The following is a 7,198-nucleotide window of genomic DNA, read 5'->3' on the forward strand; positions in this document are numbered from 1 at the left end:
TACTGAGATAACAATAGCTCAACTGCTCATATGGAGGTTGTTGCTTTCCTCAGAAATGGGTAAATTGGATTTCTAGATTTTTGGCACTTAGTGTTCAAAACATCAGCCTTTGGTAGAGGAAAGTGGTACTCATGGCATGAAGTCTTATCAGAGTTAGACTCTTATTTCATGAAGCTTTGTTGACTTCATGACAGATTGGTACATTTGATGATGCTGCATGTGAGCATAGAGGAAACTTTCAAACGCCTTGATTTGGTTGCCAATGAAAAACCAATAGTCTCGTGACAAGATGAACTGAGGTTGTTGTTGATTTCATAAGACCATTCATTGTGTTGTTGTGTTATGTGACTCGATACTTGCTTGTTGTTGAATTGCAATTTTTTGCAAGACCAAAGGCAGAGCACGACTGAAATAGTCCTCCTTCGATAGGACTCAAGAGGGAATCGGAGTTCTCATGGGATACTATCAATCAGCTTAGCGGAAGAGATTTGTAAATAGTTTTAGGTCATGGCTTAGCGGGAGAGATCTAACATCATCTTGAGGAGTCAAATTCTATACGGTTTTGATGGAAGATGACTAGATCAAGATAATGTGGACTCCTAATGCAACAATACTGGAACTAAAAAAGTCCTCCTTCGATAGGACTCAAGAGGGAATCAGAGTTGTTATGGGAGACTATGAATCAGCTTAGTAGGAGAGATTTTTAAATAGTTTTAGGGTCATGGTTTAGCGGGAGAAATCTAGCATCATCTTGAGGAATCAAATTCTACATGGTTCTGATGGAAGAAGACTAGATCAAGATAATGTGGACTTCTAATGCAATAATACTCGGAATATATTTCTCAATCACATGCAAAAATTCGAATGAAAAATTACTGAATTCTTCCCTTGAAGCAACCAACATATATTTTGATGATGAAAGATGAAGTTTTTGCATGACGAGAAAAATAGAATGGTAAAGATTAAATACAATCATTGGTAACAGGTTGAAAATAGAATGACAAAAAATGGTTCTCATATTGTATGGTAGAATTGAGCAAGTTTTGGAGTTTTGTCTGGTATTTGGAATCTTGATGTTGTACAAAGGGATAAATCTCGGATTGTGCAGTAAAAGAACAAAAATATGTGTTTTTAAAGGAAAAGAAGGAGGTGCAAAGAAATGTAGATGAAGACAATGACATCCTAAGAACTACTTGACAATGAATAAAAACTCTTTGATGGGTAAATCTAAACTGAACTAAAAACTAAATTGGAAGAGAGAAATACATTGTTTCTATAGATTGATGTAACAACAATTTAGTGAACTTCCTCTGATACCATGTTGAATTTTTGGAGAAGAAAATAATTCACTGACTTGATTTATTAATTGAGTACAATGATCTTCTATTTATAATAGTGGAAATAAGTAGAATTAGATTAATGTCTCAATTATACCTAAAGTCTAAATCATAAAGATAAGTTCTAGAAAAAATAATAACTAAAACATAAATAGAAGACTAAAATAATGAAATTCCTCTAAATAAAAATACTTATCTGAGGTTTCCTTCCATGAGACTCATGTTTAGACTATGCCATATTAATTATTTCTTTGTGAGACTTTTGTCTGTGAGAGTCATGTAAGACTCCTCCATACTTGTTCTTCAATATCATCATAGTAGTGTTCTCAGGAGTAATGTCAAGGCCCTAGTTCATATTGTATAACTCTTTTTGACATAGGATTGACTATACTTGTATTCTCTTTTTGATTCCTTGTACATTTTAATGTTTTTAATATGAATAAAACAACAGTTGTAAATCAAATTGATACCCTATCTGGTAAAGACATATCACAATTAATGAAGATCTATTTGTTCCTATGTCATCATTTATCCTTTATTTGTACTCTTTATCTTTTTTATGGATGACAAAAAAAAAGGGGAGAAAAAAAGCCTAGAACAAAATAAGGGGAAGTAAGCTTAAACTAAAAAGGAATACATTAAAAAAAATACTATGCATGCATAAATTTATGAGTAAATTAACATGCATGTACAAAGTTAAGAGAACTTTCATTTTCTATATGCTAAGTTTTGTCATCATAAAAAAGGGGAGTCGGTTGACCTCGGTTGACTCAAGTCCTTGATTTTGATGATAACAACACTTAAGTTAGTGAGTTGGTAGTGTAAATTAAGCATTTCAAGATGAAGAAATGTGCATTGCCTTAAAGAGAGACACATAAGGTCTATGAGGATGATTTGATCAAATCAACATAAAAGACTTCAAATGTTGAAGGATGAATAAGTCGCATTGAAGAAGAATTTTAAAGGAAACAAGTTGAAGATTTAGAGTCCAAGTTTCATAGAAAATCTCAAGAACTCTAACTATATTAGAGGATATCCACCCTAATTCAAATTATTATCTAAAAGTATATTTTGGAGGATTAGAGAATAAATCTAAAACCATATTTTAAAATATCATAAAATGCTTTAGAAATAATAAGTTCCTTAGTTTTGGTCTTACCCATGCTAAGAGCTTAATTGCATACACTACCAAAAGGTATTTGATCGATTATTGACTAAAACATGTGATTTATCATCCAAAAATCAATAAACTTCCAACATAATGCGTGACTGATCATCTTTTTATAGTGAATGATTGATCATCCCAAATACTACAAGACAAGAATTATAAAGCATGATCAATCATCCTTTTATGTGCATGCTCGATCATCCATAATGTTACTAGGCAGGAGGTATGAAACATGGTAGATAATTAACTATAGAGTATGATCGATCATTTGGATTTGTCTAATCAATCATTGGGACTAAAGGAGTAAAAAAAATAAAAGTTGTTGGAGCGAAATGATTGATCATCCATCCCAAGCAGCTTTGTATGCAACTGTAAAATATGAGCCAAAGCATTGAATAAACCTTTATTGCAATACTAAAGCTTTCTATAAAATTTTTTGTGCCAAAATTTTTTATTTTACCCTTTGCATAAAAAAAAACCAAATTTTGCCATATTTTCTAATTTTTTTGTCTTTTGGCATTCCTAGTTCTAACAAACTCTAAATACTTCATTGTACATGCTTAAAGGGGTGGAAGTTTGGATCTCGCTATAATTGGTTATTGTTGACCGTAGGTTGAGTCCCACTTATTTTTTATGATAGCAAAGCTTAATTGAGCTAATAACTTGCAAATCTAGTATTTTAGATTCTTCACCTTCAATAGCATCTCAAGGTCTAAAACTTCAAAGCCAAAATATAAACCTGGAGTTCAATTGAAGAACATCTCTTGAAGAAACACCCACAAGGAAGAAGACAACGCGAAGACTCGAGTTCAATCATCAAAGACATACGTTTAAATTCGGTCAATATTTGCAAGAGAGTATTCTAATTCCTATTCTTTAAGTACTTGTGAGATTGGAGCTTTAAAATATAATTTGCATATAGACATGTTTAGAATCATCATACATATAACTTAGAAACATGTTAAAGTACTTAGAGAGAAATTCTTATTCTTTATAAAATATACATTTTTAGTCTAGCATTGGAATGATAGATCAATCACTGATTGTGATCGATCATCCATAACTACACATGCCAGAAATCCACACTTAAAAACTACTTCTGCCAATCTTGCTACTAGATACATTGAGTGCTATAACCTAGATTTCCTTCCCATGTTGAAAAAGGAATTTTACATATTTGTGTCAATCTAAAACTCTATCCATGTATTTAAATGTTTTGGTTTCATGTATTGACTGACTACTTCCAACCAACCAAAAGGTTCTCCAACACATAAGACTAACGTCTGAGAGTGAACAGTTTGTTGCAAGGAAGAACTAAACCATGTATGAGCCTGCTACTCCGCTCTCTGAATTTTCCTGCCACCCAGATGCTGCTTTGAATTTGCAGACTGGGCAGGTTCCCTGTTGGCGTAACCACGGATCAATGCAGTTTGCATGAAACTAAAACACATTTGACAGTAGAAGTTAAACAACCAATCAACAAATCCAGTGGAACACTTAAGCAACTATGTAAATAGGCATCCACACAAATTTCCATTAAGCCAAAAAGCTAATTGGTTCTAGTTTTAGAAAAACCTGATGCAGGCATGGAAGACTACGAATCAGCTCTCCAACATTGACTTGTTCCAAGCAAACACTACAAGTGAGCTCATCATCGGGATTTTTGGTACTCCCATCCCACTTAGATGAGTCTTGTCTTCTCTGCATAAAAAAAATAAACAACAACAGAAAGAACTGAGATGAAGAAACATTAGGAACCATATGGATGAGAGGGATTTTTTGTGCTTCATTGATACTTGGGCTAATGCACCATTGAAATTTCAACTTCCCTTGCTTTGTTGATTGGGACCACTGAGAGGAACAGCGAGCGAAAATAAATTTGAACAGGGAAGCAGCATTAAAAACCTATCGAAGAGTGGACAAGTAGATAGGAGCTTGGAATGCCCAAGGCAACAAGTTCCCTAAGATTTGTGCATGTCATCTCAATAAAAAGACTTTAAACCACCAAGGTATAAAATGGCAAGAGGGACCACTGACCACACGATATCAAAATGTTTTTAAGAGTTTATCAATCATTTAACAGTGGAGTTTCCACCAAAGAAAATTACAAATTTAACCGACTTTTCCAGCCATCCATCTGTACAGATAATACAGCTTCATGTATTATCCTGCATCTGTTTGCTTTTAATCACACCCAAAGATGAGGTATCACATGATGATGTTGACATAATCATGAGAGACAATCACCCTAGGCAGTACATGAAGATCCACTTATAGATATGAAAGAATAGTCTTAGTCACCAAGTGTGAACAAAAATACCGATATGAACATCCACCAAGTGACCATAATAAGAGCCAAATGCAGGGAATATGACCATGTTGACATAGCCAACAAACAGAAACCGAAAAGCAAGACAATGTGCCATAATAAAGAAGAAGAAAAAAAGAAAAGAAAAAGGAAACCAGTAAGAATTTTCACATTACTAAAATAATAGATATTTGTGTATAGATAAGGCTCTCCCATCTAAATAAAGAAGAAACGATACTAGAAGTAGAAGCCTGCTGAAGTGATGATCCCTCACTGTAGAAGAGAAAGATATTGCATTAGTTCCTCCTCAAAATTTATCAGAGCATCTCATCCATGAAGAAAAAAAATGGCTCTCCATTGTTAGTCCAAAACTAAATAAAGCACACCCAACGTCATGAACAGAGAACATGAAGAGACCAATAGACTGATCAATCAAATATAAATAAACAACATTTTAATACCTATTATTACTGACTAATATAGCAAACATAAGACCATAACTGAAGAACTTGAAACTTACTTTTGTGGACTTGATGACTGATTAGACTGAATTTTGTATTTGTGAACTGGAAGAGCATTAATCTCCTCCTCACTCATTGAGGGAGCACCAGGAGAATTATCACTGTCAAGTGCTCTCAGAGCATCGTAATCTGCAATGAAGTAAATGATGCAATTCAACCATATAGGCCTCCAAATACCTCCAATTAACTGATATGAACTAACATAAACTTCTAATAAGTAATAGCCACTAGTTCTCCACCAAATCTCTTAAAATATTTATGATGCAAAACAAATGCATCCTTGCATAACTACACATTTTCATACCCAAGTCATCAAATTCATGATCAAGCAGTGCAAGTTGGAGTCTGAGGCCAGCAAATCTTCCTCTCATTGCAAAAGCAATAGAAGGTGGCTTTTGAAGCCGTAACTCGGTGTGACCAAGCAGGCCACTGGCTGCTGCCGCATGAGCCTGGGCCTGGGCTTGAAGTTGTTGACAAGTTGCATACATCGTGAGGCTTGTGGCCATAAGAAACCAACCAAAGCTACAAAAAAGAAAGAAATGTATCCTCTTAGAAGATAATATAAAATGCTGCATTATCTTCTTAGCAGGCAAAGCAGTTTCTATAGACAAAATACTAATTAAAGTCTAGGAATACCAGAAAGTTTGGTGACATCTGATGTGAGTTCAGTATCATGAACAAAAACAGAACTGCTGGAATAATCAGATTCAACAAGGATTAGAGTTAAGAGATATAACGGGGAGATCCTCTTCATTTTTTAACCCACATAAGGAGAAAGGCAAAAGATATTAATCCAAGGGGCCATAAAAAATGAAAAAAAAAAGGTGAGGATAGTGAGAGAAAGGAAACGGTACCTGTGACAAGAAAAGCCATTAAAGGATGCACTGGATGTTAAGAACGCATAAACAAAATGAGCTTACATGTGCAAAATATACAAAAAAAGAACGCATAAACAAAAATTGATCACTTCAAGAATGTACCACAGCACGCCTTTTTGGGATGATCCACTCTCTAGGTCCGCTCTAGTCCCTCGGAAAACAAAACTCATCTTTGCTGGAGTTAAATGAAGTAAATATCCACTAACAGAGTGTAAAATTATCAGAATCTCTCCAAATTTGATTCCTTCACTGAATAGCTAGTCAAAATAACTTCTACTAGTAAACCTGGGAAATGAAACATGACCAATTTTTTTTTAAATAAAAAAGTTTTTAAATTTTGTATTTGACATTTTTATTTTACTAAAAATTTATTGGATAAATATGGTAATGTGTGAGATTATTTATTAACGCTCATTTATATCTATTTAATTTTTCTTCCTTTTTTTAAAAAAAAATTCATTTTATTTCCTAATAAGGCACTAAATAGGTTTTTATCTTAAGGTTTTTTTGGAAATTTATATCCTAGGAAAAGCTAGAAATGTTTTTCCTACGATATAAATTTTCAACCAGGGGCACTAATAGGGCCTAATAAGATTTCATACTAAAGGTTTCAAGGAAATGTATATCCTAGGAAAATTTTTTTTTGGCTTTTTTAGGATATAAAATATGGAGATATAAAATGCTTAAGTGCTAGAAGTTCCGCTTAGAAGCATCAAAATCATATCTTGAATATACAAAGAAAAGTTAGATAAGAAAACTAGCTAACAACAATTAGGAAAGATCCCATTTTCCTTATTATCCAATCCAAAGACAATTCCAAAAAATATAAGTGGTATAAAGGCAAGTAAGGCAAGCAAACGGAGCTTTCTTCATAGACATGCAACTCCAATGACTAGGACTTTGGGGAGGTTGGGAGGGCATTTTGAAAGTGAATTACCTAGTGAAAGTAAAGGTCAAATTGAATTACTTTTTTTTGTGTTAGTGTG

At 33.7% G+C, this 7,198-nt stretch overlaps 1 pseudogene; it reads right to left on the reverse strand.

The window, feature by feature from the left end:
- Positions 1 to 3,819: 3,819 nt before the first annotated feature.
- LOC137965048 (E3 ubiquitin-protein ligase SDIR1-like) lies at positions 3,820 to 6,382 on the reverse strand (annotated as a pseudogene).
- Between the last annotated feature and the right edge of the window lie 816 nt (positions 6,383 to 7,198).

The sequence above is a fragment of the Aristolochia californica genome, unplaced genomic scaffold (genome assembly GCF_029961685.1).
Source record: "Aristolochia californica isolate CCGP_79_NKW_82.1479 unplaced genomic scaffold, dmAriCali1.0.hap1 SCAF_5, whole genome shotgun sequence".
Taxonomy (NCBI): Eukaryota; Viridiplantae; Streptophyta; class Magnoliopsida; order Piperales; family Aristolochiaceae; genus Aristolochia; species Aristolochia californica.